Source organism: Oryx dammah, unplaced genomic scaffold (assembly GCF_014754425.2).
Source record: "Oryx dammah isolate SB20612 unplaced genomic scaffold, SCBI_Odam_1.1 HiC_scaffold_2, whole genome shotgun sequence".
Lineage (NCBI taxonomy): Eukaryota > Metazoa > Chordata > Mammalia > Artiodactyla > Bovidae > Oryx > Oryx dammah.
Window position 1 is genome coordinate 135,988,700 of NW_024070186.1, and position 13,054 is coordinate 136,001,753.

General features: G+C 38.7%; 1 non-coding gene across 1 annotated transcript; it reads left to right on the forward strand.

Annotated features, from left to right (window-relative positions):
- Positions 1–2,621: 2,621 nt before the first annotated feature.
- Positions 2,622–2,694, forward strand: TRNAS-GGA. The gene has a single exon. It is a non-coding gene; the product is annotated as a tRNA-Ser (tRNA).
- Positions 2,695–13,054: the final 10,360 nt, after the last annotated feature.

The window sequence follows — 13,054 nt, forward strand, 5'->3', positions numbered from 1 at the left end:
TTAGTGATAAATCAGAAAATTCAAAGCTCAGTAAACACTTTCAGTAATAAACATAATATTTCAGGTACTCTTTAGATCAGTTCAGTCACTTAGTTGTGTCCAACTCCTTGTGACCTCACAGACTCTTTAGATAGCTAACTTTATTTTCACAACCCTATTTTAGGTAATAGCGTCACCATCATCTACAGATGAGGAAACTAGGAAACAGGGAGATTAAGTGTTATAGCTAAGGATACACAACTCTTGTTAGATTATTTAAACAAGGAAATCATTAGACTGAGATGGCTTTAAAGCCTAGATAAGTAAACCCAAACCTAAGCCTGAAATGCCTCAAGGTTAGGAAATCAAAACCTCAAAAGTCAATCATAAGTAGCCAATTTGTTGTTTCAGTCATTTCTGACTCTTTGACACTCCATGGACTATAGCCCTCCAGGGTTCTCTGTCCGTGGGATTTTCCCAGGCAAGAATATTGGAGTGAATTGTCATTTCCTTCTCCAAGCTCTTACTGACCCAGGGATTGAACTCCAGTGTCCTGCTTGTCAGGAGAATTGTTTACCACTGGGCCACTTGGGAAGCCCTAAGTAGACAATTAGTCTTTCCCAAATAAGGAGTCCACTAAAGCCACAGAGTCCCTTGGAGATCCAACTAGTCCATCCTGAAGGAGATCAGTCTTGGGTGTTCATTGGAAGGACTGATGTTGAAGCTGAAATTCCAATACTTTGGCCACCTGATGAGAAGAGCTGACTCATTTGAAAAGGCCCTGATGTTGGGAAAGATTGAGGGCAGGAGGAGAAGGGGACGACAGAGGATGAGATGGTTGGATGGCATCACCGATTCAACGGACATGAGTTTGGGTAGGCTCTTGGAGTTGGTGATGGACAGGGAGGCCTGGTGAGCTGCAGTTCATGGGGTCACAAAGAGTCAGACACGACTGAGTGACTGAACTGAATTGAACCAAAAGCCATAGCCAAGAAGATAATTTCCTTCTGCACTTTCTCTGTAAAAGCCTTTCCCTAGTTCATGTCCATGGAATGATTCTGGCAACTTCATGTTCGGAGCTCCCTGATTCAGTCAAATCTATTTTTGTTTAAATAAACTCTTAAAAATCTTAATATGCCTCAGTTTGTCTTTTAGCACTAGTAATGAAAAAACCTGAATTTGTACCTGAATAATCTGTCTAGTCAAGGGTATGGTTTTTCCAGTGGTCATGTATGAATGTGAAAGTTGGACTGTGAAGAAAGCTGAGCGCTAAAGAATTGATGCTTTTGAACTGTGGTGTTGGAGAAGACTCTTGAGAGTCCCTTGGACTGCAAGGAGATCCAACCAGTCCATCCTAAAGGAGATTAGTCCTGGGTGTTCATTGGAAGGACTGATGTTGAAACTGAAACTTCAATATTTTGGCCACCTCATGCGAAGAGTTGACTCATTGGAAAAGACTCTGATCCTGGGAGGGATTGGGGGCAGGAGAAAGGGACAACAGAGGATGAGATGGCTGGATGGCATCACCCACTCAATGGACATGAGTTTGGGTGAACTCTGGGAGTTGGTGATGGACAGGGAGGCCTGGCGTGCTGCAATTAATGGGGTCACAAAGAGTTGGACATGACTGAGCAACTGAACTGAACTGAACTGAATCTGATCCCAAATTGTGTATGCCTAATTTCCACAGCCTGACTGTTCAACCTTACAGTAAAATTTGTCTCTTTATATTAAGTGGCAATAACAAATACTCTACTTAAAAAATGTGCAGATTACTTGGTTGAAAATGAAGGATAATTTGAATTTCCATAAAATCTTGTGGATATAGCTACAATATTCAAGACCTTGAGTAGAGTAAATGAAATAAAAAGTTATATTTAAGAAAGAAGATTGTAATAAATTTAAACTATAAAAGAAGGAAATCATTGGGAAAAATTTAACAGAAAAGGGAAAGTTCATACTAGAAGTTCATCAAGTAAACATTTATCTATCTCAGGAACAAATTATACCAGCACACAGAAAAGGCAAAAGGAGTAACAAGATACTAAATTGGCTACAATCAGAGACCTGAAAGTCAAGCGGAAAAGCCACAAAGAGTGGAATCTTAGCCATAACCTGAAGGAAAAAATAGCACAATGAGAAAGACATGGCAAAAAGCTAAATGAGAAAGATGATGCAACCATAACTAAGGCCTAGTCATAGCACATACATCCACACCACAACCAAAGAATCCTTAAAACAACAATAACAAATTATCTAGCTGCTAAAATTACTTAGTGTACAGCCTCAATTATTTATACCCTAATTTAAGAATGATCATATTTGCAGTGAATTTGCATTGAAATTTACTTTGACTTAGCAAAACTTTTGTCATCATAAGGAAAAAGATAAGATAGACATTTAAGAAAAGAACTTTCTCTAATATTCTAGGAAATCTATTTAAGAACTAACAGTTGGTATGTAAATTGCAAATTAGAAGTGAATGAACTACTTAATTAACAGATTCTCATTTGTTAAGCTAAAGTCAAGTGATACATTTAATGAAAAGCACAGCTATTCTGGAGCAGGAAACTGAATCTCTATGTTAAATGAAAACCTAATCAATGAATACTGCTGTATATATCTGATTATATGCTTCTGCTTCCCTGGTGGCTCAGAGGTTAAAGCATCTGCCTGGAATGCTGGAGACCCAGGTTCGATCCCTGGGTCAGGAAGATCCCCTGGAGAAGGAAATGGCAACCCACTCCAGTACTCTTGCCTGGAGAATCCCATGGAGAGAGGAGCCTGGTAGGCTACAGTCCATGGGGTCACAAAGAGTCGGACATGACTGAGCGACTTCACACACACTAAACATTTTATTCTGATCTTATATTGTAACAATTGAATAGCAAGGATGGCTGTCCATGATTCAGATCCAATCGTCTCTAAATCCTGATCTCTAAAGTCATTGTTAAATAGAAGCCATTGATTCAGGGATCTATAGTTGAATCAGTGACATTCAATCAATATCAGAATTTAAGGATTTAACCAGGCATTCTCCAATAAGTTCATGTCAAGTATACATCTTGAAAAATGCCCCCTCTATACTTTACTTCAGAATCTTGGATTTGAAATCTTTGAGACTCTACAGGTTTTAGGCACGAGAATTTGCCAGGGGGAACAGGGGAAGGAGAGCGAGAATTTAGGTAACTATATAAACATGATGCTCCTGGTTTGTTTTTCCTCAGCTAACATTTATCTCTTTGGCATGATGAAGGGCAGATCAACGTTGATTGTAAAAACAAACACAATTAGCACTAAAGCAGCATATGTTAACACTGCTGCAGCCTGATGATGAATGAGCTGTAAGTGATGCCAACACCTGTTCTTGACGATGATGCGTAACACCCAATCCCAGTGGAGTAATGAGCGTGCAGACACATTGGTGCACATTTCACCAATTACAGTGGTTTATGGAGGAGTTATGGTAGCATTTTCTCTCTCTCTCTCTTTCAATCTCTTCTCTGAGTCCTTCTTTGTTTGTTTATTCACTCATTCATTCGTGGCTTCACAGTTAGCATTGAGCTATGTAGATATATTCAGATATAAGTGATATTAGCTACATGGGGCAATACTAGGTTACCCCAAGTCCTGAGTGACTAGAAGTGTGCTTCTATGCTATAATAATCCCTTCTAAATTGCCATTGCTAAGTCATATATTTTGGGCCTGGTATTGATTGACATTATTAGGCATCTCAACCAGATTGACTCTGAGAATGTCTGAAAGTGTTATTGTTCAGTTGCAATGTTTTACAAAGAATGTAATAAGAAAACAAGAGTAGTAGAGCATATGGGATGGTGTGTTCTATATTAATATGCAGAGTTGTTAGCATAAGTATGATATTTCTATGTAACATGTCAAATTATAAAATATAGTTTTGATATTTATCTTGCAGTATTGTTTCAGCAAAGAACAAATAATGTTGTACCTATGTGGAGCTTCAATGCCATGTAGTGATCTTTGTTATGACATATATGGTTTTATGTTCCATAAGAAAATGTTATTAATATGACTAAGTAATATGAATTACTTATTCTGTCCTTAATTTTTACCTCATTTTATTTCTTATCATCTCCTTTCTCTTTGCTTCAAAACCTAGACAAAATTTTCTTTCCTGTACTAAACAGAATTCCTTTACCTGTAATTAGATCATCCCAACCTGCAGGTATTATTTCTTCCTATTTTTTAGACTCTTGTTTTTCTGTCCAACTGTCACGTTTGCTCTATCTATAAACATATTCAGAGCCTTCCACTCTTAATGACAGTTTTTTTTTTCCAATTCTTACTCCTACATTATGATTTTAAAAAAAGTTTTATTGAAGTATAACTGATTTACAATGTTGTATTGATTTCTGCTATACAGCAAAGTTGCTGCTCTACAGCAAAGTGACTCATATATATGTATCTCTCCATCTTTTTTTATATTCTTTCCCATTATGGCTTAATTATAGGATACTGATATAGTTTCTTATTCTATATAGTAGGACTTTATTGTTTTTCTATCCTATATATACTACCTTGATAAGATATTCTTTTAACTAGCCCATTTCTTTAAAAAAATTCAAATCCATTGCTCTTATGTACTCATTTTTTTAATTTTTTAGCTCACTGAAGTTATTATGGAGATGTCAGTATTTCAGGTTACCACAAAATTTACCCTCTCAAAACCCATGACCATTGGCTATTACCATGCCTCTTTATAATCTTACATATCACTTTTCTTAATGTCCAGATGGTAGGTTCCATGAAAATAAGGACTATATCTGCTTTATTTTCTAAAGATGCTTTATAAACTGATGAGAACACAGTGTAGCCTCTGGAGCTAGACTCCCTAGGTTCAAAACTCTATTTCCTTGTCATAGCTGAATGACCATGGTGAAATTTCTAACCTCTTTGTTTTAGTTGCTACATTTATAAAATGGCAAATAATAATATACAATTCATAAAAGCCATTGTGAGGAAAACTATAAAATTTACATGTGTAACAAGTGTGGGAATAGCTTACCACTTAGTAAATGTCCTATATACCTCAGCTACTCTTAGCATTATTTAACTCTAATTTTTGTCACCTCTCTAATCCCAGAAATTAGCACTATGTCTGACACATATTCACTTTCAACCAATATTTTGTGGATGAACAAATGAAATGAATTAATGAATGCGACATTTAACACAGCTGAAATTACTACATTTTAAAAACATTCATCTCCTTTGACTTTCACATCGCTGAAACACCACTAACCCAAAATATTGTCTTTATTCATGAAACAGAATTCCATTTCCAACTCCTCTATTAGTAGAAAAGCCACTCTGCAAGTTTCATCCAGGCAGAAAAGATAGAAGAAAGAAAGAAAGAAAGATAATGCTAAGTCGTGTCTGACTTTTGGCGGTCCCATGAACTGTAGCCCGCCAGGCTCCTCTTCCATGGGATTCTCCAGACAAGAATACTGAAGTATGTTCTTCAGGGGAACTTCCTGACCCAGGAGTTGAACCTAAGTCTTCCTCATTGCTGACAGATGCTTAAACGTGAGATGAATTCACTACTGAAATGACTTATTCTCCCAACTTCCTTTTTTATAACACTAAAATCCATTCTATCCACGGCAGCCAAAACAATCTTCTAAAAATATAAGACAGAGCATGATTTCCTCACTTAAACCATTCTGTAACTTCCTAATACACTGAGAAGAAAATCCAAATTCCACATAGTCCAGCGGATAAGACCTTACTTGACCTGGCCCTGCCTATTTCTGTGGTTCAGTGTACTCATTCAGTTGCTCAGTCATGTCCAACTCTTTGTGACCTCATGGACTGTAGCCCTCCAGGCTCTTCTGTCCATGGGATTATCCAGGCAAGAATATTGGACTGGATTGTCATTTCCTCCTCTAGAGGATATTTCCGACCCAGGGATGGAATCTGCAACTCTTGTATCTCCTGCATTGGCAGGCTGATTCTTCACTGCTATGCCACCTGGGAAGCCCAAAAGTGAAAGTGTTAGTCACTCAATGTGTCTGATTCTTTGTTAACATTTCTCTGTAGTCATCTGCAATCACATCTCTCACCTAGCTCAGTCCTACTGCTGACACTGGCTTTTTCCTCTTGCATTGCTTTGCCCTTGAATTCTTGCTTGTCTAACATCTTATCTTTTAGACTCTGTTGAAAGAATACCTTTTTTATCCTTTTCTCACAGACATTTTCTTTGACCACCTCTCTCTCCTCAATTCAAAATATACTCTCCTGCTTTGTTTCCTTCATATCACTGTCTGGAATTATCTTCTCAATGTATTACTTGCTTATTATCATCTATCTTTTCCACTAGAACCAAGTTCCATGATGACAGAGATCTTGACCATCTGATTCATCATTTTGACTTACTGCTTGGTACACTATAAATTGTTTGCTATCTGTTAAAATGCATTAATAGAGGAGACTAGAGACAGGCAATGGCACCCCACTCCAGTACTCTTGCCTGGAAAATCCCATGGATGGAGGAGCCTGGAAGGCTGCAGTCCATGGGGTCGCTAAGAGTCGGACACGACTGAGCGACTTCACTTTTCACTTTTCACTTTCATGCATTGGAGAAGGAAATGGCAACCCACTCCAGTGTTCTTGCCTGGAGAATCCCAGGGACAGAGGAGCCTAGTGGGCTGCCGTCTATGGGGTCGCACAGAGTCAGACAGGACTGAAGCGACTTAGCAGCAGCAGCAGCAGCAACAGAGACAGGAGCCATGTCACAAAAAGCTTTGTGTATCATGTTACAGAGACAAAATTATATCTCAAATGCAACAGAAACCATCAAGAGGTGTTAAGTAGAAGATAGACATTTAAGAAAATTTTATAGAGGAATATATATGTGAGTTAGCACTTGAAAAACAAATGAAATTTGAAAGAAGGGAGAGGTACATTCCAATGAGAGATGCTAGGATGATAAGATGGTCCATGATACCATAGGGATGGATGTGTGTTTGGGATATAGTGAGCAGCTGAGTTTACTTGCTACAAAACGTTTCTTTAAGCTAGAAACACTGAAACGGTAGAGATCAACTACAAAATGCTCTTTTGCTTGGTGATGTGATTTGGGATTGTATTCTAACAAGTGGTATTCTTTGAAAAGTAGACATGAATTGGAAATCAACATGATAGAAATCAGGAGAAAAATCATCCTTGAGGTGTCAAAATCCTTCTAGTTCTTTAGAGCCCAACTTATGGATTGGATCCTTTATATGGCCTTTTTATAAGCATAATAGAAGGATGTTCCTGGATGCAATATGGTCCAGTTCTTTTCTTTTATAAGGACTCAGATCCAAGGATGTAGTGACATCCCCCATATCACAGACAATTAATTTAGAGTTAAGACCTAGAGGATAATATTCTTAAACTGAATTCCCCAATTTTTAGGCCAACATAAAATAATTTTTTTAAACAGTTCCATTTCCCATCTAAAATTCTTCAATAAAAGTTATAGCCATAGTTTCAAAGCTGCTTTATTGGGTGATTTTGAATTTTATTATATACTAGGCATTCTTTCTGTAATAATACCAATGAGCAGCTCATTATAAAAGATATATAGGGATATTACACTGATTCGGGCATACCTGTCAAAATAAAGTATCTTGGCTTTAAAAAAAAATCTTTAGGGAGATAAAAAACAAGTCTTCTGATAATAAGTATTGGTCATGGAAAATTGTTAGGGACCACCCACACCATGTAAACATATATTTAAAAACCAGCATTAAATGTTTATATTTACAATTCTTAAAATTTTATTGGAACACCTGTGGAATATAGAGTAAGAAAAGGCTTAAAACATTCTTCAATTTCATTTAAGGGAGAAATATTGACAGTATAAAATGCACTATTACAAAACCAAAGAGCTTTTGGATATATTTATTATGTGCAAAGGAATTTCTTGACAATGAACCTCTCTATGTCCTCTAACAAGCAGTGTCCAATATAAATTTATACAATGAACAATTTATTCTAACACTTAATTTAAATTCTCCTGCAAAAGAGCTAAACAGATTAATTAAATATCAAAAAAATCTCTTAAGCTTAAAACAAATGAAAAACACAAATTATTTGAAATCTTTCCTTTAAACTCTCATTTTAACTGAAGATTAAAAGAAAAAAGAAAAAAAAAACCTTTTGTTGTCTGGATTTGCTCTGTTTCATCAGTTTATTATTTGGGCCCTCATTTATTTTTCCTCCCAAGGGTATACAGTTATGATTTTAAAATTAATTTGGGGCTCCTGAGTTTCTTTGCTCCATTAACACCATAGTTGTAGATATGTGATGATCAGAATGCAAAGGCTTGAATGTCTTTGAAAAGATTAAAAATTCCTTTGTAAAGATTTACGTTAGAGAAAAAGTGATTGTGCCAGCTTTAATAGCATGAAGTGAATGTCTCTTTGTTTCTCGTGACCCTCACTTTCTTCAATGCTTCATGTCGCTAAGTGCAAAAACATTGCCACTGCCTTAGTCAGTTTGAGCTGCTGTAACAAAATCAAAACAGACTGGGGGCTTCTATTTCTCATGGTTCTGGAGGCTGAGAAGTCCAAGATCAAGGTGCTGGCAGATTTAGTGTCTGATAAGGCCCTTTTACTAGTTTTCAGCCAGGTACCTTCCTTGTTTCCTCCCATGTGGCTGAGTGGTAAAGAGCCTACCTGTCAATGCAAGAGATGCAAGAAATGCAGGTTCAATCCCTAGGTTGGGAAGATCCCCTAGAGGAGGAAATGGCAACACACTCCAGTATTCTTGCCTGGGAAATCTCATGGATGGAGGAGACTGGCAGGCTACAGTCCATGAGGTCACAGAGAGTCAGACTTGTACCTTTCTTCTGTGTCCTCATAAGGTGGGGAGGGCAGGTTCTTCCTCTTCTTATACACTAATCACATCCTCAAGGGCTACATGCTTAGAACCTTTGTTAAACCTGATTAGCTCACAGAAGCCCCACACCAAATGCTAGCAGGGCTTCAACATATAAATGAGGATGGGATAGGCTGGATAAATATTCAGCCTCTGGCAAGAAGTAAGAACATACTTTGAGTTTTCTATGGGTTTTCTGTGTTTCTTCCAGTTTGAGATTTTTATGAAAATTAGTGCTGAACCTGAATACTTTACCACTAAGTGATATGGTGTTCACATGGCTAGCCCACTCTGGGTCTGATTCTAATGGAACACTTTTGTTTTTATTCATTTTTATATTGGGATTTCTGCTGCTGCTATTGCTAAGTCGCTTCAGTCGTGTCCGACTCTGTGCGACCCCATAGATGGCAGCCCACCAGGCTCCCCCGTCCCTGGGATTCTCCAGGCAAGAACACTGGAGTGGGTTGCCATTTCCCTTTCCAATGCATGAAAGTGAGAAGTGAAAGTGAAGTCGCTCAGTCGTGTCCGACTCCTAGTGACCCCATGGACTGCAGCCTATCAGGCTCCTCCGCCCATGGGATTTTCCAGGCAAGAGTACTGGAGTGGGGTGCCATTGCCTTCTCTGATTGGGATTTCTAATAATATATAATTTAAGCAAAGATTTCTATTATTCAAGTTAAATGAAGCCAACATTTGAAAATAACTAGTGTTGTTCAGTCACTCAGGCGTGACCAAATCTGTGATCCTATGACCTGCAGCACACAAGTCTTCCCTGTCTTTCACTATCTTCTGGAGCTTGCTCAAAGTCATGACCTTTGAGTTGGTGATGTCATCCAACCATCTCATCCTCTGTTGTCCCCTCTCCTCCTGCCTTCAATCTTTCCCAGCATCAGGGTCTTTTCCAGTGAGTCATCTCTGCAGAACGTAAAAGAACTAGATGATAGTGCCGCAGCCGGGATCGATCTGGTCAGCTTTTCTATTCAAGACTGTGTGATCATGGGCATGTCTTAGAAGCTCTAGAAGCATGTGTCTTTCCCTTTAACCAGACTCTCTCCTAGAAATGCCTGAGATAGAAATGTTTATACAGTCTGAATGGAGCTAATGGAGTCTGCAGGGTGGGTATTTGTAAACCCTGGCATCTTAACCATTTCACCAGTCTTTTAGTTTTGTAAAGCAAATGACTGTGATGAACATGAAGATGGAGACAGTCCATCATCATTTGTTATGTAGCCTGACACAGAATAGATGCTTAATAAACCTTTTGCGAATGAATTTAAAAATTAAAAAATGCAGTGGCCGCAAAGGTGGAGAGTGGGGAATAAACATAGACTTCTGCACTTAAAATGTCACTGATAGTTGGGTATTCTCCAAAGACTAAAGGACCCTTTCCTGCTGTCTCATAGGTTCCTGTTCCAGGGCCATCACAGCTGCCAAGAGGTAAATAGGACTGTGTTTCCTTAGGTTTTGGCAGTGGAGAGAAGGATGTGTTTAGGGGAAATGGCCCTTAGGCAGAGCCCTTCTAGAGCTGTTGTAGAAGGGCTGCTCATCTGATTAAATGAGTGGGAAAGAGCAACTACTGTGATAAACCAGAACAGTGGGAGAAAGTTTCTTTATACCTGGAAAATGTCTTAGCCTATATTCAGTGTGAATCAAGGGACTTTTCCATCTAGCTGATAATTTTACTGCCACACATAGTATGAGGTCTCAGTGGAGATGTATCTGTCTTTTGTGAGATGATTGTGTCATAAGCCTGAGGGGTACTTCTGAGATAGTAATTGACATGCTGGTCCTTCTCTAGAAGTAGACTCTCCTCTGAACTCTGATATTTGGTCTTCTGTCCTTTGTTTGGTGTTCTGCCTCACTTGTAACTGAAAGAACAAGCATCTTCCTTAAGCCCCAGCCTCAGATTTCAACACGTATCCTAACTATTCCTCCTACTTCTTTGTCAGTTGTGATGATTCCATATTCCAGGCAACCAAACCAGTTATATTTTAACCCCTTCCTGTGAAAACATCACATCAGATTAAACTGAGGTCTGAGAACTTGTGTTTTTAATTTTTGATGTAGCATAAGGCTTGAACCTCATATTATATCACATTCACCTTCTTGACAGTTTTATCAGCAACAGTTGATGCTCTACCAGACATTACTAAATCGTTCCTATCTTTGGCTGCAATGTTGCATATGTGCTAAGTGTCTTCAGTCGTGCTTGACTGTTTGCAACACCATGGACTGTGGACTCTTCTGCCCATGGGATTCTCCAGGCAGGAATACTGGAGTGGGTTGCCATGCTCTCCTCTTGGTTGCAAGCTATTTCTGTTTAATACTACAATCTAAACTATCTTCCACTTTTCTCCTTTTCTAAGTCCATATAACTGTTTTGGAGTTAAGTTCATGATTTGTTAGAAATTTCAAATAAAACTCTCCCTTCCACATAACAGCATATATCCACTGTACCACATTTTCATCTTTACATTTGCAGATCCCATCAAAGTCTTCTAAGAGACATGGGTGGTTGGCATCATCACCATCCACATTTTATAGATGAGACAAAGGGGATCCTAGGGACTTCAGACAGCTTAGCCCATATTCTTCTGATAACAAATTCCAGCTGTGGAAATCTGGGAGCCACCTATACTATATCACTGAATGTCACAAAACCAGCATCGGGGATTATATTCACATTTTTTAACCTTTTTTTTATTGGAGCATCTGTGAAATATCAACTAACAAACAGCTCAAAATAGAGCTGAGCAGAGTGAAGATGAGGCTGTTCCTCTGCTCTAAAGAGCTTCCAGGTGCCCTGTCTTCTTTTTCTTCTCCTGGAACAAACTTTCCCTGATAACTGTCCAGCTCATTCTCACTTTCAAAGCACCAGTTCTGTCAGCACAAAGGGAAGAAAAAAATGATCTTTCAGTATAATTTTCTACACTGACGACCTTTTTCCATATTTAGACATAATTTGTGCTGCTAAATAGGGTTGCCCCCTAGCCATTTAGACTAAACTCTGAATTTCAAACGGATACGTGGTTTAAAACTGCCATAAGCCATTAGTTCTGAGGATGAAGAGACTGGTTATTTTAAGAAAAAAAAAAATTGGTAAACAGACAAGAGAACTTTCCCCTCTTTATTTGGTGCTCATGGCTGAAACCTCAGGATGCTGCCGTTTGCATCGCACGACCATCCTGTCATAGCCTTCACCAGAGGAGCTTTCTGAGCTTGGGTGTGGATCAAGATTGGCGTCCCCAGGCTGTAACCGCGGGGCCCTCAGATGGTGGCCGGCCACCACCACCTCTGAGGAGCTCGGGCTTTGCGGGACTTGACGGCTTTCCATTCCTGCTCCTTAGTGGGTTTCCTCCTTCACCACCTCTGAGAAAGCCACAGTGTCCAAAAGAAGGAAGCAGGCCAGCGTCAACAGTCTGGGGCCTCCTCAACCTCTCACCACTTTCCCTCCACCTTCCCCTCAATCTGTGAGTCAAGGATACGGAATTAAAATAATAATAATAATAATCCCGCTAGATCAAGTTCTGCTTATGCTTTTGGCTTTTTTATATGCTGTTACCTTTTTCAAGAAAATAGGCCTTTGTATTATCCCATTTCCCCTTCTTGTGACCCTGCTTTTAGATTTAAATGTCCTTCCAGGTGGTGAACTAAAGCTATGTACAGTACTATGTTTCTATCACACTGGTATCTCGCCGTACTTCAGAGAAAGAAAACCATTTGCTCATATAAAATACCTGTGTAGCAGTTAGCATTCTTTGTGGTGGTTATATGCACATACATGATAGATATATGGGTGTGTATATATATGCACATCCACAAAAATGCATATACAAATATATATGTGTGAGCACACACACACCACCATGCAAATACACAAGTTCATATTTGTTTAAGTTTTTGTTAGGTGAACAGCTATTTGAGCCTCCCCTCCCATAGTCTAACTTGTGCTAAAGTTTTTGATTCGATGACAGAATTGTTAGAGCCTGCCCATTTTGTATTACTTAGAACTATAAATTGGAACATTTAAAAGACTAAGTGATAATAAAGAGGGATATAATTTCTGGATACATTAGGCTGTGAATACTTAGTATGGAGATACTGGATAACATGAAGCCAAGAAGTGTGGCTTAAAAAAATGAAATAAATTTTATAGGCAAAATCTGGGTT